The 23497-nt window shown below is 36.3% G+C and overlaps 2 protein-coding genes and 2 long non-coding RNA genes across 11 annotated transcripts in view; 1 reads left to right on the forward strand and 3 right to left on the reverse strand.

Moving 5' to 3' along the window:
• The window catches only part of LOC127832613 (protein O-glucosyltransferase 2-like), a 209525-nt gene that overhangs the window by 128135 nt on the left and 57893 nt on the right, over positions 1–23497 (forward strand). The window lies entirely within an intron of this gene.
• Positions 1–23497, reverse strand: part of LOC127832615 (F-box only protein 15-like) — a 126569-nt gene that overhangs the window by 74382 nt on the left and 28690 nt on the right. The window lies entirely within an intron of this gene.
• Positions 4654–7769, reverse strand: LOC127832617 (uncharacterized). Its single transcript, XR_008026992.1, has 4 exons — positions 7702–7769; positions 5399–5460; positions 4970–5007; positions 4654–4676 (listed from the first exon to the last, which is right to left on the reverse strand). It is a non-coding gene; the product is annotated as an uncharacterized LOC127832617 (long non-coding RNA).
• On the reverse strand, positions 7788–15725 carry LOC127832616 (uncharacterized). The gene is made up of 3 exons (XR_008026991.1): positions 15618–15725; positions 9102–9200; positions 7788–7811 (listed from the first exon to the last, which is right to left on the reverse strand). It is a non-coding gene; the product is annotated as an uncharacterized LOC127832616 (long non-coding RNA).

Below are 23497 nucleotides of genomic sequence, written 5' to 3' on the forward strand. Positions count from 1 at the left end.
GCATGTGGCTATCAACACATGGCTATAAGCATGTGGCTATCAACACATGGCTATAAGCATGTGGCTATCAACACATGGCTATAAGCACGTGGCTATCAACACAAGGCTATAAGCATGTAGCTATAAACACATGGCTATAAACACGCGGCTATCAACAAAAGGCTATAGGCATGTGGCTATCAACACATGGCTATAAGCACGTGGCTATCAACACATGGCAATAAGCATGTGGCTATCAACACATGGCAATAAGCATGTGGCTATCAACACATGGCAATAAGCATGTGGCTATCAACACATGGTCATAAGCATGTGGCTATCAACACATGGCTATAAGCATGTGGCTATCAACACATGGCCATAAGCATGTGGCTATCAACACATGGCTTTAAGAATGTGGCTATCAACACAAGGCTATAAGCATAGCCACGTGGCTATCAACACATGGCTATAAGCATGTGGCTATCAACACAAGGTTATAAGCATTGGCTATCAACACTTGGCTATAAGCACGTGGCTATCAACAATTGGCTTTAAGCATGTGGCTGTCAACACATGGCTATAAGCATGTGGCTATCAACAAAAGGCTGTAAGCATGTGGCTATCAACACATGGCTATAAGCACGTGGCTATCAACACATGACTATAAGCATGTGACTATCAACACATGGTCATAAGCATGTGGCTATCAACACATGGCTTTAAGCATGTGGCTATCAACACATGGCTATAAGAATGTGGCTATCAACACAAGGCTATAAGCATAGCCACGTGGCTATCAACACATGGCTATAAGCATGTGGCTATCAACACAAGGCTTTAAGCATGTGGCTATCAACACAAGGCTATAAGCATGTGGCTATCAACACATGGCTATAAGCACGTGGCTATCAACACTTGGCTATAAGCATGTGGCTATCAACACATGGCTATAGGCATATGGCTATCAACAAAAGGCTATAAGCATGTGGCTATCAACACAAGGCTATAAGCATGTGGCTATCAACACATGGCTATAAGCATGTTCTATCAACACATGGCTATAAGCACGTGGCTATCAATACATGGCTATAAGCAAGTGGCTATCAACACAAGGCTATAAGCACGTGGCTATCAACAAAATGCTACAAGCATGTGGCTATCAACACATGGTTATAAGCATTCGGCTATCAACAAATGGCTATAAGCACGGGGCTATCAACAAAAGGCTATAAGCATGTAGCTATCAACACATGGCTATAAGCATGTGGCTATCAACACATGGCTTTAAGCATGTGGCTATCAACACATGGCTATAAGCACGTGGCTATCAACAAAAGGCTATAAGCATGTGGCTATCATCACATGGCTATAAGCATGTGGCTATCAACACATGGCTATAAGCATGTGGCTATCAACACATGGCTATAAGCACGTGGCTATAAACACATGGCTATAATCAAGTGGCTATCAACACAAGGCTATAAGCACGTGGCTATCAACAAAAGGCTACAAGCATGTGGCTATCAACACATGGTTATAAGCATTCGGCTATCAACAAATGGCTATAAGCATGGGGCTATCAACAAAAGGCTATAAGCATGTAGCTATCAACACATGGCTATAAGTATGTGGCTATCAACACATGGCTATAAGCATGTGGCTATCAACACATGGCTATAAGCACGTGGCTATCAACAAAAGGCTATAAGCATGTGGCTATCATCACATGGCTATAAGCATGTGGCTATCAACACATGGATATAAGCATGTGGCTATCAACACATGGCTATAAGCATGTGGCTATCAACACATGGCTATAAGCATGTGGCTATCAACACATGGCTATAAGCACGTGGCTATCAACACAAGGCTATTAGCATGTAGCTATAAACACATGGCTATAAACACGTGGCTATCAACAAAAGGCTATAGGCATGTGGCTATCAACACATGGCTATAAGCACGTGGCTATCAACACATGGCAATAAGCATGTGGCTATCAACACATGGCAATAAGCATGTGGCTATCAACACATGGCAATAAGCATGTGGCTATCAACACATGGTCATAAGCATGTGGCTATCAACACATGGCTATAAGCATGTGGCTATCAACACATGGCCATAAGCATGTGGCTATCAACAAAAGGCTATAGGCATGTGGCTATCAACACATGGCTATAAGCACGTGGCTATCAACACATGGCAATAAGCATGTGGCTATCAACACATGGCAATAAGCATGTGGCTATCAACACATGGCAATAAGCATGTGGCTATCAACACAAGGTCATAAGCATGTGGCTATCAACACATGGCAATAAGCATGTGGCTATCAACACATGGCAATAAGCATGTGGCTATCAACACATGGTCATAAGCATGTGGCTATCAACACATGGATATAAGCATGTGGCTATCAACACATGGCCATAAGCATGTGGCTATCAACACACGGCTTTAAGAATGTGGCTATCAACACAAGGCTATAAGCATAGCCACGTGGCTATCAACACATGGCTATAAGCATGTGGCTATCAACACAAGGTTATAAGCATTGGCTATCAACACATGGCTATAAGCACCTGGCTATCAACACTTGACTTTAAGCATGTGGCTGTCAACACATGGCTATAAGCATGTGGCTATCAACAAAAGGCTGTAAGCATGTGGCTATCAACACATGGCTATAAGCACGTGGCTATCAACACATGACTATAAGCATGTGACTATCAACACATGGCCATAAGCATGTGGCTATCAACACATGGCTTTAAGCATGTGGCTATCAACACATGGCTAAAAGCACATGGCTATCAACAAAAGGCTATAAGCATATGGCTATCAACAAAAGGCTATAAGCACGTGGCTATCAACACATGGTTATAAGCATGTGGCTATCAACTCAAGACTATAAGCATGTGGCTATCAACACATGACTATAAGCATGTGGCTATCAACACATGGCTATAAGCCTGTGGCTATCAACACATGGCTATAAGCACGTGGCTATCATTACATGGCTATAAGCAAGTGGCTATCAACACAAGGCTATAAGCACGTGGCTATCATTACATGGCTATAAGCAAGTGGCTATCAACACAAGGCTATAAGCATGGGGCTATCAAAATTGCTTTTTGTTCACAATTTATCAATTTGTTATTAGCTAACTTTGACTAATACATTATTGTTAGCACTAATTTTTATGCAATTTAAAATATAAAACCTGCCAAAATATGGAACTTCAAGTATATTATTTTATGATATAATTAAAATAAGTAAAATAGCCACTGTTTCAGACAAATGTTAACTGGTCCATTTAAAGACTATGACAGGAATCAATAATGTTTTCATGATGATTCTGTTTTATAACAGACTAAGCAATGGCAATTTATGATCATGTATAACATTAGGCACTTGATTCTCAGATTAAAATTTTTATTGTTCATGATCTTTCCCCTTGATCATCTATAACTTGTTCCAAACCACTGGTTGATTGCGTCCAGGGAGAGTTTCATGTTTAACTGGGTCATGAAGTAAAGGTTATTATCTGTCTGCAAAGATATAAGGAACACAAATAATTAGTTATGACTATAACATTATACTTATATGTGAGTTATTGTGTTCTACCACTTTATCGAGCAAGATGTAAAAAGAATGGCGCTTTACTCAATATGTTGATTGCTAAAAAAGCTGCAAATAAGCAATTGAAAAAATATTTTTTGTGAAATTCAATGACAAGAAGTACATACTTCTACATAGAGATAGATACTTATACTATGGAACATCATTCCATTCAAAGAGTTTTGTTATAAGCCACAATAACAACATGTACTGATGATAATACTTTAACAGGCAATACATGTACAAGTGCTCACTTTTAGGCTTCAAAGGGAAATACAAAAGCTTAACTTAATACTTCACAGGGAAATACACAAGATAAACTTAAGACTTCACTGGGAAATACAAAAGCTTAACTTAAGACTTCAAATGGAAATACAACCACTTTAAGAAATCACAGAGAAAAACAAAAGCTTAACTTAAGACTTCACATGGAAATACAACCACTTTAAGGCATCAAAGGGAAAAACAAAAGCTTAAGTTAAGACTTCACATGGAAATACAAAAGCTTAACTTAATTCTTCACATGGAAATACAACCGCTCACTTTAAGACTTCACAGGGAAATACAACCGCTCACTTTAAGACTTCACAGGGAAATATAAAAGATTAACTTAAGACTTCACAGGGAAATATAAAGGCTCAACTTAAGACTTCACATGGAAATAAAAAAGCTCAACTTAATACTTCAAAGTGAAATACAAAAGCTCAACTTAAGACTTCACAGGGAAATATAAAAGATTAACTTAGGACTTCACACGAAAAGCTCAACTTAAAAAATCACAGGGAAATACAAAAGCTTTATTTTAGACTTCACAGGGAAATACAAAAGCTTAAGTAAGACTTCAATTGAAATACAAAAGCTTAACTACTTAAGACTTCACAGGAAAATACAACAGCCTAATTTAATACAAAAGCTTAACTTAAGACTTCGCAGGAAAATAAAAAAGGTAAACTCAAGACTTCACAGAGAAATACAAAAACTCACCTTATTCATTAGAGATTCAAGTTTTCCTCGATCATCTTTGTATGTCATGATATAGGCATCTTCGCCAGAATAATCAAAGTCATGATCTGAAAAGTGTTTATTCAAAATACTAGAAGCGCAAGTATGCCATTAAAAAAGCATAACAAATACTGTATAATACAGACAACAGACTGTATAATATAGACAACATTTTTATAGTAATAAGCATAAGTAGATTCCTTGTTTTGCAAGATTTGATTTTTACCATAAACTGTTATTTAAACCAAAACAAAATTGCAATTTTATTATTATATTTGCTTTTTTAAATAATTTAATTAGGAAGTTGTGTAAGATTATATTGTCTACCATTTTAGAATTTTCAAACAGTATCAGTACTTACTAGACACAAGTTTTTTGCATTCTATCTCACAAAGTGAACTGAAATAAAAGAACAGACATTGTAGTAAAAGGCCTTAAATTGAAGCAAATGTTACAGATACATGTTTATATTTATTATGTCAACTAAATGTATTAACAATTACTTCAAAATACTTCCAACATTAGTGGCTAAACACATATTCTAAACAATAATCCTCACTTCCAAATATTTATATTATAAGCCAACTAGATCTTATATCCTGAAAGCTTGCCTTATCAACACAGGCTTAAATTGCATTAAAGGCCTATTACAAATGCAGGTTTTCATTTGTCAATTATATTACGCAAGTTTCTAATTTAATAAATATTAACAGAAATAATTAAGGCAACTAGTGTTTACAAAATATGTTGAAACTTTCATAGGAAAAAATTCTTTGATATTCTATCATACCTTATACACCAAAACGGTTCTTGTCTTTCATCCAAGACAACAAGGTCCATCCAAACAACGTCCTGAAACACAGATTTGGTTTATCACTCCAAAAATTAACCAGTTTCTATAAAACTTGTTGCGTAACAAAAGCCGTCAAAATCATATTTTTTAATAACCTACAAACAACATTATGGCTGAATACACAGGCTACTCTGGGACAATACTTAACATACATGCGTTAAGCCCAGTTTTCCAAGAACGAAGCTTATATACAGAAAATACATAAAGATAGCCTCAGAATGTTATATCACAGATAACAGTGCAGTCTTTTATATTTTGACCATTTACCCTTTCCCACTTAGAAGCAAAGTGAAAATGGCCATGTGCAAACAGCATAAAACCAGAATAACCTGCAAGAAACTCGCAGTCTGTTCAGGTTTTATGCTGTTTGCTGCTCATCAGTATGTAAGGGTTGGAGATGAAGCCTTTAAAAAAACTTGATTTAAGTAAGAAAGGTCTTTAATTAAATTTAACTTTCTAAGGGACTACAAGCACGTCAAAATTAGTAAAAAAATTTAAACTTGTACATTAAGAACAATATTTATAATAGCAGCTTTGCAGCATGAAACTGTTGTATGGAATGGTGTCAATACTATATGTCCTTTAGGCATTATCAGGGCCCAGCGATATCAAGTGGTAAAAGTCATATCATAACTGCTAACTCAAGCTAATGTGGGGTGACTCATAAGGGCAGTGGTTGGTATGCACGCTTCTCACCTAGGTGACCCGGGTCCAATCCCCGCTCCCGGGCCATGTAAGCTTAATAAGTGTTTGCCGTATCAGGCAGGTGGGATTTTCTTCGGGTACTCGAGTTCCCTCCCGAATAGCAAAAGACCACACCAAATTTGATATGTCTTCAATTATAAAAATCTCATAGCTGGATAGTGCAGATATAATTAAAAATTCGTCCCAACTTTCGTGAGTTGTGTAAAGTTAATCAGGTAGAAATACTGGGCAACACTCAAGGTCAACACATAATGCAGCCCCTGGCACAGCAATACCTTATAAACTTTAAATAACACACAGCTCATCAACCAAATTGTTTTTTAAGTCATTGCCTCAAGTATGCCATTGAAGTCATCTATTTTACATGGAAACGCGGTAAATCATATATGCCCTTCCACTATTATTATGGCAGGGTCATAAAAACTAGTAAATGTTGTCACATTATGGTAGAAATTGTAGGTGGAATATATGGGTTTACCTCATATAAAAAATATTGAAAATTTTATCAAAAGGGCCAGTAAACATGACAGTCACAAAGTGCACATATGTTCAAATAAGCTTATCGATGAGTGAGAGATTAAAGAATAGTATGGTTGACACAAGGCCGGGTATGTTTGTATTGGTCAGGCAAAAGTGTTTATACAGTTAAATCTCTCATCAAAAGGTTTGATAAAGCTTGTAAATATTTGGGTGGTTTGTTTATCCCGTTCCTAGGGCTTCATTGATTCAGTATCTTAAGTAATCCATCCAATCAGAAATAAGCACGCATAGAACACTGACCAATGGGATTCTTAGTAATCTAGCCAACCAGCTTATTTAGAAGACTGACCAATGGGATTCATAACTGAGTTTCACGGGGCAAATGTTAGAGGGAAATAGTTCAATTAGCGTTTAGACCTAGAGGTTGACAGGTGGAAAAAGACACAATCATGTAGCGATCACAACGTATTTGTACAAACTGAAAATATTAGTTATGTCAGACATTAAACTGGATAAGAAACTGATATATGTGTTGTTGAATATTTTATCCTTCATTATGCAGAGAAACCAACATTAATAGAGAGGGACGGACTTGTCCCATGCGCGACACGAGAAAATGGTAGTTAATGCAAATCTCGTCATCACGGCAATACGCGCATGACGAGATATCGAATGATAGGCTAAACACCAGTAATTTAAGAGTAATGAACATTGCTAGTAATTATGTGTCGTCCATGAACTATGAACGATTACGTGACAATGTTATATTATTACCGCTAATAAAGCTCATACACACAATTGTTTCATGAGCCCTTTCCAGCTCAGGACTCAAAAGTGAAAATGGCTCTACGCAACCTGAATAAAACAAGAAGAGCATGCAAGTTACTCGCAGGCTGTTCAGGTTTTATGCTGTTTGCTTATTAGTATATCAGGGTTGGAAATGAAGCCGTCAAAACTTGAATATAGCAAGAAAGGTCTTTAATTTGATATGATTTTCTACGGAACTGCAAAAGCATCAAAACGCTTATCTGGGTGGTAAAGGGTCAAGTCGATACCTCAAGAATGCCCTTAAAGGCGTCTGTTTTCCATGGAAACTGGAGCTTCTTCTGCAGGATCACATGATGGTCCTTTCTGATCAGGGGAAATACGGCAAACTGGGAACCCCCTGAAACCAGGTTTGAGTGTATATGAGCCTTGCTCTGGGAAAACCAGGCTTAATGCATGTGTGTAAAGTGGCATCTAATGTTAGCCTATGCAGTCTTCACAGGCTTATCAGGGACAATAATTTTCGCCTCAACTGGATTTTGTTTTAAAAACAAACAAACTCACTTTAAACACAAAAGTCCACAAAAGCAAGTGTCGTCCCTGATAAGCCTGGGCAGACTGCACAGACTTATCTGGGATGAAGGAAGCATTGTTTTACCCAGAATGAGGTTAACCTTTCAAATGCGGCGACCGGATACATGTGTGAACTTTCTATACTAAATTTATAAAAATGACAGTGATTAGCAACCACTTAAAAAAATCATCATCCGACCAAGTCAACCTCATCAACTGGATTTCAATTGCAAAGAAAACAAGATGTGTTTGTGAAACATTATGTCCCCCCCCCATATATTTGACCTTTGACCTTGACAAATGAAATCTGATGCAAAAATTGACGCAAACAAACCATCAAACAGACAGGGCAAAAACAATATATGCCCCAGTATAGACTGGGGGACATAAAAATAATTAACTATTTACCTGCTAATGTGAATGCATGATACCAATCTGATGACACCTTTATACATGTATTGTAATACCCAGGGCCTATAGTCACAAAGCTGCTAAGAAATATCTTAACTTGAGTTGTATTTAGGATTGCATTTTCATTTGTGAAATTTAATGATTTCTGCTTACAAAATGATAAATAAATGATAAAATATTTATAATGTTATCAGCATTTACGTGCTTCAGACATTTTAAGGTAAATGCCCCGGAACTTTACAACTCCAAGGATATTACTTAAGTAATCTGTAGAATGTTTGTCGTGTTCTAACAAAAACTCCATGCAATCTTAATTCGGCCCTTAAGGATATTTTTTGAGAGTATATATAAGCCTCACTTTTTTCAGTCAAAACATTTTTCTCTACTTCATTTATTTAAATATATAAGCATTTTGCAGTTTTATCATCATTTCAGAAATGTGTATTATATGTATTCCAAACTTAACAGTTATGAAATAGTTTCTGTTAAGTTTAAAACTATTTATTTTAGCTCGATTGCATCAAAAGCCTAAGGTTTATATAAAAGCTCTCGAGTCTGTTTCCTGGGCCTAGAACCAGTACTTGGTGTCTATGATGGAAATCTAAAGAACACTCCCACAATGGGGATCGAACCCGTGACCTCCAGATCACCATATCCACTACACCACATAGTTTCTGTTAAACAGCAAATACTGACAGAATCACACCTATGGACTCTTTTTTACATGACAGATTCGAGAACTGTTGACTCCATATTGACTGCCTAGCTGTCCTGATGTCCACCGTACACTGGTAGTCATGTAAACCTTAAGAAAAACTTACAAATTCCGAAACCAGCTAGTTAAATCTTTCCCATTTAGAAGCAAAGTAAAAATGGCTATGTGCAAACAGCATAAAACCAGAACAGCCTGCGAGTAACTCGCAGGTTGTACAGGTTTTATGCTGTTTGCTGCTCATCAGTATCAAAGGGTTGGAAATGAAGCATTTAAAACTTTAATCTAGTAAGAAATGTCTTTAATTAAATGTATCTTTCTAAGAGACTACAAATGTAACAAAATACGTATCTAAGTGGAAAAGTGTTAAAAGTCCATGACCAGTATTCACCAACCCATTATCAGACGTAATAATAAAGAAAAGTATTCTACTCAATAACAATATGTTAAAACTTGGATAATATACAGGCAAAAATGGTACTTATATCAATGAGAGATTTAACTTGAGGAAAAGAGTTTTAAGAATATTATTCATCTTTAAATTTGAGTCTATTAACAATCGGTTGGTATAATAAATACTAATAAATACAATACTATTATAAATAATGATAGGCCCAGTGTTCAACATGCAATCCTGACCTTAGACATTTGACTCATCATAAAGAATATCCTTCCTTCAAACTGCTATATTTTCAGAGTGTTTAAATATGCAGTTTTAAGTTGGATATATAGTAGATAGCCTCTATGTACATAAATCTTATGATTTGTAAATACTTTCATAACAATTTCAACCTACATACATGTACATGCAAATGCTACAGCCCGTTCTATTTATTAATAAGATCTAACAATGTATTGTTGAAGAAGTGGCTTGGGCAAATATTTAGAATCCTCATAATCAAAATTACAAGTTATAATAAATATTTTTGTTGGACAATAACATGAAAATCTGGTAAAGAATTGCCATCAGTTATTTTAAGTTTAAAAATAATTTTTCATCATCTTGATTGCATTAAATGAATAAGACACTCAAGTCCGTTTTCCTGGGTAGAACCAGTGCTTAATGGTGTCCAGAATTCGAATTCAATATATTTCAATATAACTAAGATTAACAGTTTTAACTGGTGGCATACCATTAACCATTATCAAAGTAAACATAACAATCTTTAAACAAGAGGGCCAAGATGGCCCTAGTTCGCTCACCTGAGAAGAGTCGGTTCATTCAATCTTTACCAAATGTCAAACTTGACCTAGATATTGTCCAGACAAACATCCTGGTCAAGTTTCATTATTATTTCATCTGCGAGTCATGATCAATGTACCTATGAAGTTTCATGATCCTTAAGGCGTAAGCATTATTTAGTTATCATCCGGAAACCATTTTTCTAAGTTGAGTCACCGGGACCTTGACAGCCATTGTGTAAATACGTTTTTTGGCACTGTGACCTTGACCTTTGACCTCGTGACCTGATAATCAATAGGGGTCATCTGCGAGTCATAATCAATATACCTATGAAGTTTCATGAACCTAGGCATAAGCGTTCTTGAGTTATCATCCAGAAACCATTTTACTATTTCAGGTCATCGTGACATTGACCTTTGACCTAGTGACCTAAAAATCAATAGGGGTCATCTACGAGTCATGATCATTGTACCTATGAAGTTTCATGATCCTAGGCAAAAGTGTTCTTATGTTATCATCCAGAAACCATTTTACTATTTCAGGTCACCCTGACCTTGACCTTTGACCTAGTGACCTGAAAATCAATAGGGGTCATCTTCGAACCATGATCAATGTACCTATGAAGTTTCATGATCCTAGGCATAAGCGTTCTTGAGTTATCATTTGGAAACCATTTTACTATTTCGGGTCACCGTGACCTTTGATCTAGTGACCTGAAAATCAATAGGGGTCATCTGCGAGTCATGATCAATGTACCTATGAAGTTTCATGATCCTAGGAGTAAGCGCTCTTGAGTTATCATTTGGAAACCATTTTACTATTTGAATCATCGTGACCTTGACCTTTGACCTAGTGACCTGAAAATCAATAGGGGTTATCTGCGAGTCATGATCAATGTATCTATGAAGTTTCATGATCCTAGGCATAAACGTTCTTGAGTTATCATCCAGAAACCATTTTACTGCTTTGGGTCACCGTGACCTTGACCTTAGACCTAGTGACCTGAAAATCAATAGGGGTCATCTGCGAGTCATGATCAATGTACCTATGAAGTTTCATGATCCTTGGCATAAGCGCTCTTGAGTTATCATCCGGAAACTATCTGGTGGACGGACCGACATGAGCAAAACAATATACCCCCTCTTCTTCGAAAGGGGGGGGGGCATAATGAGAAAACTGCCCCCCTCCCAGCAGCCATGTTATTCAACTGACCGGAACCATTTTTGAACTCAACTCTCGTATCAAGGAAACAAATGTTCTGAGCAAATTTCATGAAAATTGGGCTAAAAATGTGACTTCTACTGTGTGCACATGTTTTCACTAAATACATATAGCGAAAAATGCCCCGCCCACTGGCGGCCATGTTTTTTCAACGATCCCAACCATTTTCAAACTCGTCCGAGATATCAATAAAACCAATGTTTTGACCAACTTTCATGATGATTGGGCAAAACTTGTGGCTTCTAGAGTGTTTACAAGGTTTCTCTATAGCCAAATAGGGAAAACTGCCATTATAGACCAGTTGAATGTAATTGTTTACATTCTGGATTTTCCGCGCATGCTGGTTGGCAAAAAAAAACACTGGTTACAGTAACTTTAAACATGTATACATGTCTTTTGTTAAGTCAATAAAACGATACAAAAATCCGAAATTAACATTAAAACTCTTAAATAATAGTGCAAAAATATAACATATAGTACCAATAAATGTATATTCATAAATATAATTTCCTCTGTATAAAAATACGAATTAGTACTATCATCAGAGTAAACGTGGTCGGCAGACTAAAAACTGGCAATCCCACAAAACAAAACAACAAATATTCTTTTGTTTTCTTTGTGTTAGTACAATTTTGATAAATTATATTTCAAACATAATAACACATACATTAATTTGGTTATAATTATAAGTGGTGTAGATATTGTTAATGTTCATAAGCGAGCGAAAGTGTAAGAGGTGCATTTAATCAATTATAAAACGAAGCGCTAAAAGCGGAATAGATTACAATTTCTAAACATTGTAGTAATTTTATTTTCCATTGAATGAATTATTGTTTCGTTTTCATCGAATGACAATATCATAAAGTTTAGCATACATATGAAAAACAAGAACTGCATATTATGCAAATTGAACTGTCTTTGCGTGGATAAGGAGTGATAACAATCTAGAATTTTATGATAAATACATATATATATATATATATATATATATATATATATATATATATATATATATATATATATATATATATATATATATATATATATATAAATTTATTTTACGCAAGTATTTATTACCCTTTTGTTGTTTGCTTGTTTTCATGGTGTCGTTTCGTACACTACAGTAACGTACAATCATAACATGTAATAGCCGAGTTTACATTTGCCGGTAAAGCTAGGAGAATTAGCATAAAAATTTTGCAAATCTGTAAGCAAGCATGAAATTGTGCATGAACTCTCAGTTTGATATGCACTATTGATAAAAACACGTTAGCCACACATAAATTCAAAATGGCGACCATTTTCAAGATGGCCGCCATTTCCGATTCAATCTATACAGCCATGTTGGGTATATCTTGAGCAATTGTGCGAAAAAATGTGCAAATCTTCAATTTAGCATGACATTTGGTATAAACACTAAGTTTGATACACACTTTTGATAGTTAGTCAACAATTCAAGATGGCGTCCAGTAACAAGATGGCCGCCATTTCTGGTCTCAGTTCATGTGAACAAGTTGGGCAGCTTACATAAGTATGCATAATAATTTAGAAAATCAGTAAGGAAACATGCAATTTGGTATAAAAACTAAGTTTGATGTGCGTTTTTAATAAAACCTTTTCGCCACCCGAAGATAGAAGATGGCGTCGATTTTTTTCAAGATGGCAGCTGTTTTCGGTCTCAGTTTTGATGTCCAAGTTGGGTTTACCTTAAACTAGTATTATTTGGGTAATTTAGACATGAGTATTAGTATATGTGACAATTAAGGCTTGTAGAGCTGAGAGTTATATATATATATATATATATATATATATATATATATATATATATATATATATATATATATATATATATATATACCAATACATAGTGCCAGTTACGCGGTCTCTGTAGTTTTCAGACTGTACTTACGAGGTCAATATAAAAAACGGGGTCTATATACAACCCCGCAATCTAGGCTCCTTTAATTACTATGAGGGGGGTGTAGGGGAGGTAATGCAATCAAATCTCACAATAAGGTCTTAAATCGAAAACCACAATCAGGTCTGAAATTGAAATTGTATATACCTCGCAAATAAGTTCGCTATATATTTCCTTGTATAAGACGTTAAATAAATGACGTATTTATATACAATAATAATAGTAGGTACCCCTATATACCTTAATTCGTGTTTATATCGGATAAAAAAGGGTATGGAGATACATGTATTTAAAGTGGGAACCCCATAACCTATTTCTAAATCAGAGACCCCGTAACTGGCCATATGTGTGAATATATATATATATATATATATATATAATATATATTGCAACAGCCAGCCTCAGTTTGTGTGACAAAAATGACTTCAAACTTTAGAACTATGAACTTTGATTCCTCTAAACATTTTCTAAAATTAAAGCTTAGTTACATGAAGAACAATACAATTTCGTATCTTAATTTGATATTAAAAACCTTACTGACTGATATCAACTTGAATACATTTTTTGGTATATTTTATTATTTCTAGCGATTGTAAATGCAAATATCAATGAAAGTTCCATTAACAACAAACTAAAACTAGAGTTGAATCCAAACAATTAGCTCACCATGTTAGGATTTTAACCAAAAGCATGAAATGATTGGATTTAAAATCGGATTATGAACAATCATATATTTTATTTTTTGACTTTGTTTATGACATTCAAATTTAGGAATCAACACTGATCCAGAACATAATCAAGATGTATCTAGGATGGTCATACTTGTAAATAAACACACTGATGGTATGATTATTGGCATTTTCCCATTACACACTCATTGTTTCAGTCTCAGGACACATTCGCCTTTGAAGTTCACATTATTAATTACATGCGTGCAGGTCACATTATTAATTGCATGCGTGCTTGTGTGAACATATTTATCAACCGATGTTTGTTTTGCAAAAAATATAGGGCGATGCAGAGAATTTCTATGTACGATATTCATGATTGAATAAGTTTTTAATGTAACACTTTTAACACTATTGATAAAGTGCAGATCGCAATTTGCAACGCTGAACCCGTTATATAAAAGCAATAGCATATCCAACGCGAATTCATTTGTTTAGAAATTCTAATAAAACTTTGGGAATGTCGGTGTTGATACGAATTCAAAATGAGCAATGAGCTTGCAAAGTATACGGTTGTGATAGATGAAAAGGTTTCCTGTTTTGCTGTCATATGCATTCAGAAGAAGATGAGTGCATGTTTGCAACTGACAAATATGATGTATTTTTACATTCAGTTATTCGCCTTCGTTTGCCTTAGTTTCATTAATTGTGGAACAACTTGCGGTATTTTGGCATATGATATGTATGGTGATTTCCACGGAGTTCTTTCTGAAATACCTGTTAACTCTACCATGTTCTTCTTGAATGATTGGAGCTTTTATGAGTACATTCGTTTACCGACCCTGGGTGTCATATAGCTGAGATTTTGATTATTGCAAGTGTCCCGTATAATAATATTGTGAAAGTAAGTCATTGAGAATATGTGGAAGATTGATAACAATGCTCACAGGGATCGAAAACAAAATAATACACATCTAGGAATTCAACCCAATGAATACTGTTACATATGTATCCTTAATATGAGAAGTATATGAAATAAAAAACGGTTTTTATACATATTTTGTGTTAAAAAGTCCCACTAGCAATACTAAGTGTGTGTATTATTATGTCTGTTTTTAAAGATTTGTCACTAAGTTATGCATGTCACTTTTCCAGAGTCAACGCTCTTTGGCCCCCTGTGACTTCTTTGTTATCACACCTCTTCAATTTCTTTAAATTACAAGTATTTACAATAGGTTAACTGGTACCTCAGTACGTATACTTTTTCATTTATAGTTATTATTTCCATTTGTTTGTGAACAACTACGTAAACGGTATTGAAGATATTACAAAATCAAAAACATATTATATTGATGTAGAGTATTTTTACGAAGTTCAATAATCATACCTCCTTTCAGTCTATTAAGACACAACTAAACGTTACAACACATGTTTATTTAAATGTATTGAAATACACTAATCTACTATCATAGGTATGTTTTCTGTATATCAAGCTGATATTATCAGCAGCTAATTGCTACCTAGAATTATCCAGTGATGATTGAATCACGCGTGTCACATATCACTCACAAGATGCGATTGACACATTTGAGGACACTTCATCCTAGGTCAATAAATTTAAATAAACTCTTGTTTACATCTATTTATTAAAATATGTTTAGTTTTGAAAAAAATGGTTTTGTTTTCGCAATAGCACGTACTAGAACTTGTCTGAAAAGTAACGTAACAATCCTTACTGCGAGTTCATGAAAATTGAGTCGAAACGTTATTATGAAGTTTTTCACTTGGTTTTATATTTTGGGGTCAGCGTGTCATTTGTATACTGCAAATCAATGAATATCCATGCACAACATTAAATGCTGACTTGGCTAACAGCTTGCAACCTTTATCTAAATATAACATGTTATAGAAAAGGACACCTTGATTTTATCATCCCGCGTTCTATAAATTAGATACTATTTGAATTATCTTTTATTTAGGTCACCTCGTCACATGAATGATCGCATGTTGTAAAGTCACCTGATATGCATATACAGGTTAAATGCTAGGACGTCAACAACACGTGTTTGGGGTTTTATCCGTATTTATCTTGATAGAGTCTATTGACGAGTGTTTGCATCATTTATTTATCTCAAACTAAGATAGTTGCAATATAGATTGCCATTTTATCAGCCAAGTTACATATTCAATATAAGCAATCTTCGGACTATGAGTTTTCATACTCTGCATTGATTGTAGGGCATATGTAAACAGTACCAATTACAATAAAGTGCCAGTTAATGTCTTAATAAGATCATACGTTTAATCATACCATAGTAAAACACCCAACGATCCTTAAACAATATATGTGAATAAAGAAAGTTCATATACATTATAAGGAGTGAAGTTCTGAATAACCCTGCTAGTATTTCAAACTCAATTAAAAGTCAGTAAACAAGATTGATCACATGTAACTTAGAGTCAATAAATATAAGTCTTCAAGTAATGATGTTGCACCTCTAGATTTACAATAAACTATTATTAATAATCTTGAAGTTCAAACTAGTCTTTATGACAAAGGTGATGATTGTGGTTTATATTGTGTTATTTTTATTTTTTGGAAGGTACTGTCCAACAATTGATACCATAATAAGCGCACCCCTAGGCGTAAAATAGTTTTCTTTTTAAATGCTATAATATATACTTATTTATTCAACATGTTTTAATACAGCTGTTTATGTGTGCCATACATGTGTGTGTATTGTCTTCATATTATAACTTTATTGTGATATATACGTACATATGTGGTTCACAATTATTGTGCAAATTGCGACAATTTTGATACAAATGTACAATATTTCACATCTAAATGTCAAAGTAGAATAAATTGTATCTTTTAAACATTCTTAACAACAAAGCAACCTGAATAATGTTTGTTTTTATTAGTCTCCGAGTGCAAATACCTTGATTTTTAATAAAAAATGTATACACAATTATGCAGCCGCCATTTTGGAAAAAAATGGCAGCCATGTTATTATTTTTGGTGGCTAACGGGTTTTTTTGGAAAGAGAACATATTAAGGTACATTCATGGAAAATTTGGTGCTTGCTTACAAGTTTGCAAGATTTTGCTGATAAATGAACCTAAATCCCCAAGCTAGTACTCGTTAAATACGTTAATTGTGTAGCAGTGAAATTGCACAATATTTTTAATTTATAGTTATTAAACACTGTATTATTATGATTAAACTGGCTAATATATATATAATTTAGTTAGAATTCAAAGAGGTTAGATGAAACTACAATTAACTCTTTTAGCGCTGAAACCGAATTTTAAAGACCTTTGCAAACAGTTTGGATCCAGATCAGATGCCACAAAACATGGCGTCTGATCAGGATCCAAACTGTTTGCTTTTCTGGTTTAGGTTTTTGAAAAAAAAGTGAAGAAAATGATTATTTTAGAAATTCAGCAGACACCAATTTAGCAGACGACAAATATCCCAGCATGCAAAGGGTTAAGTGACTTTCATGCATTCTTTCATTTGCACCACTCACCATAGGCAGAGTCTATATCATCCGTAATCAAAGTATGTCTGTTGACATCAAATGGACTGAAAGTAAAGTGCATTATTAAAACACATTCATAACAGCAAACGGCAAACAGAAATATTCTGCATAATTAACAAACGTTTACAACATGCCTTTTACATTTGTGTTGCTGAATTAAAAAAATTGCAACGGTGTTTTTTTCCTCCAAACACCCTTAAGAACAGGTTAAAATGCCTTTTTATTTATACTATCAATCATAAAAAGATCAATATACATGTAATAAATGCAGTTATGAAAACATAAATAGAGAATAGTATGTGAGTTTTGGATAAAGATCAAGTTTATCATGCGAGGCTTAGAACCATGGTAACGCGAGGCTTACCGAGCGCTACCATATTATTATCATATTATTTCTTCCCTTTTTTCCATTAATAATTATCAAATATAGCATTTTTTTGCAAATTTTGTTCTCCGTTACGGTTGACAAAACAGATTCTCATTTTTTTTGGAAAAAACAGAGCGTGATCTAAAATAGCGATAGCATAGAGCTCAAGTTTATATGATCATTGTTATACTATCGATTTTCATCTGGTAATAGTATACAGTTCTGTTCTTTGTTGTCTTATACGTTCTCATGACTGTCAAACAGGGGACGTTCCAATATACATTGTAGCACACATTTACTATAGGATACATTTTTCGAAGATGCATAACTGCTTAAGTCCATATCATATGATTATAAATTTGCAGTACTTAATTAATTATATTGGCATCTTAAGCGTCGCATATATTAACGAGCATGGCCAGCTAGTTCGTCTACTTATGAAGAGTACAAAATTCTCTCATAAGTTAAAATTGTCGTACGATCCTTTATGAAACAGCCCCAGAAGTCTGACAGCAGTTAAATTGTCTTTTTATACTGGGTGCTGGCAAATGTCTCAGTTGGAGAAGCAAAGTGCATATAACCAAGCAGATGCTAGGCCTTAAGCTCGATGCAGCACCTTACCTGACTGAGGACCCCTGAAGACATCGTTGTAGCAGCTGATTAAAGTGCAGGCCAAGGCAGACAAACACTACACCACCATCTTCCTAAATGAACAACATTTAGTTACAAACGTAAATAAGCATTGTTTATAACTTGAATTTACTGTAATGGACCCTTTAGAATAGGGTAGGCACTGTTTACCAGAACTTTATTCCAGTATTATCACACATTGATAATGGCATGCCACTTTTATGATCGCGACACAAATGTATCATATGCTCTATGAACCATGTCATGACAAAATGGGTCTAGTATACCACAATAGCAATCATGCAGTATGGTCAGGAGCTACGCTGGTCCGCCATCAAGGCAATTAACGCTTCATGGTCTCATAAGTGGACAGGAGAGTTCCTGTCAAGACTGCGCAGACTGGTCCGCTATCAAGTCAAGCAAGGCTTCATGTTCTCATAAGTGTACAGGAAAGCTCCTGCCCAGACTGCATAGGCTGGTCCGCTATCAAAGCAATCAAGGCTTCATGTTCTCATAAGTGGACAGGAAAGCTCCTGCCCAGACTGCACAGGCTGGTCTGCCATCAAGGCAAGCAAGGCTTCATGGTCTCATAAGTGGACAGGAAAGCTCCTGCCCAGATTGCACAGGCTGGTCCGCTATCAAGGCACTCAAGGCTTCATGGTCTCATAAGTGGACAGGAAAGCTCCTGCCCAGACTGCACAGGCTGGTCCGCTATCAAGGCAATCAAGGCTTCATGGTCTCATAAGTGGACAGGAAAGCTCCTGCCCAGTCTGCACATGCTGGTCCGCTATCAAGGCAAGCAAGGCTTCATGGTCTCATAAGTGGACAGGAAAGCTCCTGCTCAGACTGCACAGGCTGGTCCGCTATCAAGTCAAGCAAGGCTTCATGGTCTCATAAGTGGACAGGAAAGCTCCTGCCCAGACTACACATGCTGGTAGACTATCAAGTCAAGCAAGGCTTCATGGTCTCATAAGTGGACAGGAAAGCTCCTGCCCAGACTGCACAGGCTGGTCCGCTATGAAGTCAATCAAGGCTTCATGGTCTCATAAGTGGACAGGAAAGCTCCTGCCCAGACTGCACAGGCTGGTTCGCTATCAAGTCAAGCAAGGCTTCATGGTCTCATAAGTGGACAGGAAAGCTCCTGCCCAGACTGCACAGGCTGGTCCGCTATCAAGTCAAGCAAGGCTTCATGGTCTCATAAGTGGACAGGGAAGCTCCTGCCTTGACTGCACATGCTGGTAGACTATCAAGTCAACCAAGGCTTCATGGTCTCATAAGTGGACAGGAAAGCTCCTGCCCAGACTGCACAGGCTGGTCCGCTATCAAGTCAAGCAAGGCTTCATGGTCTCATAAGTGGACAGGAAAGCTCCTGCCCAGACTGAACAGACTGGTCCGCCATCAAGGCAAGCAAGGCTTCATGGTCTCATAAGTGGACAGGAAAGCTCCTGCCCAGTCTGCACATGCTGGTCCGCTATCAAGGCAAGCAAGGCTTCATGGTCTCATAAGTGGACAGGAAAGCTCCTGCTCAGACTGCACAGGCTCGTCCGCTATCAAGGCAATCAAGGCTTCTTGTTCTCATAAGTGGACAGGGAAGCGTCCGCCCAGACTGCACAGGCTGGTCCGCTATCAAGTCAAGCAAGGCTTCATGGTCTCATAAGTGGACAGGAAAGCTCCTGCCCAGACTGCACAGGCTGGTCCGCTATCAAGTCAAGCAAGGCTTCATGGTCTCATAAGTGGACAGGAAAGCTCCTGCCCAGACTGCACAGGCTGGTCCGCTATCAAGTCAATCAAGGCTTCATGGTCTCATAAGGGGACAGGAAAGCTCCTGTTCAGACTGCACAGGCTGGTCCGCTATCAAGTCAAGCAAGGCTTCATGGTCTCATAAGTGGACAGGAAAGCTCCTGCCCAGACTGCACAGGCTGGTCCGCTATCAAGGCAATCAAGGCTTCATGGTCTCATAAGTGGACAGGAAAGCTCCTGCCCAGACTGCACAGGCTGGTCTGCTATCAAGTCAAGCAAGGCTTCATGGTCTCATAAGTAGACAGGGAAGCTCCTGCCCAGACTGCACAGGCTGGTCCGCTATCAAGTCAAGCAAGGTTTCATGGTCTCAAAAGTGGACATCGAAGCTCCTGCCCAGACTGCACAGGCTGGTCCGCTATCAAGTCAAGCAAGGCTTCATGGTCTCATAAGTGGACATGGAAGCACCTGCCCAGACTGCACAGGCTGGTCCGCTATCAAGTCAAGCAAGGCTTCATGGTCTTATAAGTGGACAGGGAAGCTCCTGTGCAGACTGCGCATTCTGGTCCGCTATCAAGTCAAGCAAGGCTTCATGGTCTCATAAGTGGACAGGGAAGCTCCTGCCCAGACTGCACAGGCTGGTCCGCTATGAAGTCAATCAAGGCTTCATGGTCTCATAAGTGGACAGGGAAGCTCCTGCCCAGACTGCACAGGGTGGTCCGCTATCAAGTCAAACAAGGCTTCATGGTCTCATAAGTGGACAGGGAAGCTCCTGCCCAGACTGCACAGGCTGGTCCGCTATCAAGTCAATCAAGACTTCATGGTCTCATAAGTGGACAGGGAAGCTCCTGCCCAGACTGCACAGGCTGGTCCGCTATCAAGTCAATCAAGACTTCATGGTCTCATAAGTGGACAGGGAAGCTCCTGCCCAGACTGTACAGGCTGGTCCGCTATCAAGTCAATCAAGGCTTCATGGTCTCATAAGTGGACAGGGAAGCTCCTGCCCAGACTGTACAGGCTGGTCCGCTATCAATATAAAAAGTGAAACTCCAGCTGCTGGAGCAGTATTGAATTTTCATTAAAAACAATTAGTTGGTCCTTTATTTAAGGCAAGTGACCGATTGCCCAAACAGTACAAAACAGCACAATACAAACCAACATAAACACAAAATATGAATAAAGCTGGGGTCACCGCCTTGGAACGGTCAATGCAAAGCATTGGGGGTTTAAACCTGGTTATAGAGCGCTCAACCTCACACTTGGCCCAGCAATATTCATAATACATTTAAGTGTAAATAAAATTTAACGTCATAGCATTGTAACTCAAATTAAACAATAATAAAAGGGAATTAAAACGCATTCAATTTAATTACTATTTAATTACTCAATTGCATTGAAGATACAAGAGTACCGGTAACAGAATTACAACTTTTTGACGAACGATCAAATAAAACTATTAACAATTGTCAACTACATTACTTCTTTATAGAAAAGATTTGAGAATATAGAATCATATAGTTAATATCTCAGATAATCATCGCGCAAATACAGGAAGAAGCAGCAATAATGGGTGTAAAAATTCCATATTACATAGCTTGGTTGTTTATGTGACTGCTAAACAAATTAAAAATAATTAAATCAAACAAGAAACGCCTATCAGAGAGAAAATATAAATAAAATGGAACGTTATAAACCCAATGATCTATGCATGTAGATTACAACTGGGAAAGTCGGTCGTATGACGTCACAAAAATCCATAATGACGTGAACAAATTCCAAGGGCAGTACTAAATAAAAATATTAATGGGGCTGTGCTACTAATAAAACAAGTTTAGGTGATTTAATATTAAGAAGCAAATGAATAAAAATGGTAATTCCATTAAAGCGACATTATTGGAATCAAACAGTATATAGGTGTTTTGACAACTGAAGACAGAAATGATTTGATGTACGATTTGAGTCCAAATGTAGTTTACATGCAGATTTGTTCATACGACACAATGACACAATTTTATTCAACAGTGAAAAATGCCTATAATGTAGTATTCATGCAGATTTGTTCATACGACACAATGACACAATTTTAATCAACAGTGAAAAATGCCTATAATATCACTAATGATTCCAAATTTTAAGGGAAGAAAGATATAGTGAATCGAAAACCATCAAACACGTGTTTTTAAGTACATAAGCATCGTATCCTTTTGATAAAAACAAGTTAATTTAATTGAAAAGTTTAATATGAACATTTGGTTTAACATATTTTAATTTGCGGACACGCTACAAAACATCTCCGTAAAATGATAAATGGGAGATTCCATTATTTACATGCCATTTTAAAGAAACATTATATTTTGAAATTAAATCACCATACTTAGAGTAAAATCTAGCAAATTTATTTCTTAGGTTATGATACAAAAAGCCTTGTTTTAGCAATTTTTTAGTTAATATTAGATTACGATCATTAAAATCTTTAATACACGAACATGCTCTGGCATAACGTACCAACTGCGAAATGTAAATACCATAGGAAGGTCCTTTAGAAACGGAAAATTTACAATTTCAAAGTTAAAATCGTCCCGTTTGTCGTATAAACTAGTTTTGATCAAATTATTATTAATAGTTAAATGTAAGTCTAAATACGCAGCGTCTGTATTGGATATACACGATCTATTTAAGACTAGTTCTTTTGGGTAGATTTTGTGAATATATTGTTCAAATAATGGATTATCTAAATTAAGTATGTCATCAATGTACCTACTAGTAAGGTTAAAACAATAAATCAAATCTACTTGCTTAGTTTTAGATAATTCTAACATAAATTCGCTTTCATAACAATATAAAAAAAGGTCAGCTATAAGTGGCGCACAATTAGTACCCATAGGAACGCCAATAATTTGTTTAAATATTTTACCATTAAATTCAACAAACAAGTTATCCAAAAGAAAAGTAAGTGCTGCACAAAAGTCAAGACCAGTCCAAATGATGTAATTATCTAATATCTGATTAGTAAAAAAAGCTGTTTTAGTGTTTAAAGCTAGATACAAACATTTCTCTCTAGCAAAAGTTTTTTCAATCAAAGAAACAAGTTTGGATTTTATTAAAGCGTGAGGAAGCGTTG

This window comes from Dreissena polymorpha, chromosome 5, assembly GCF_020536995.1.
Source record: "Dreissena polymorpha isolate Duluth1 chromosome 5, UMN_Dpol_1.0, whole genome shotgun sequence".
NCBI classification, from domain to species: Eukaryota; Metazoa; Mollusca; class Bivalvia; order Myida; family Dreissenidae; genus Dreissena; species Dreissena polymorpha.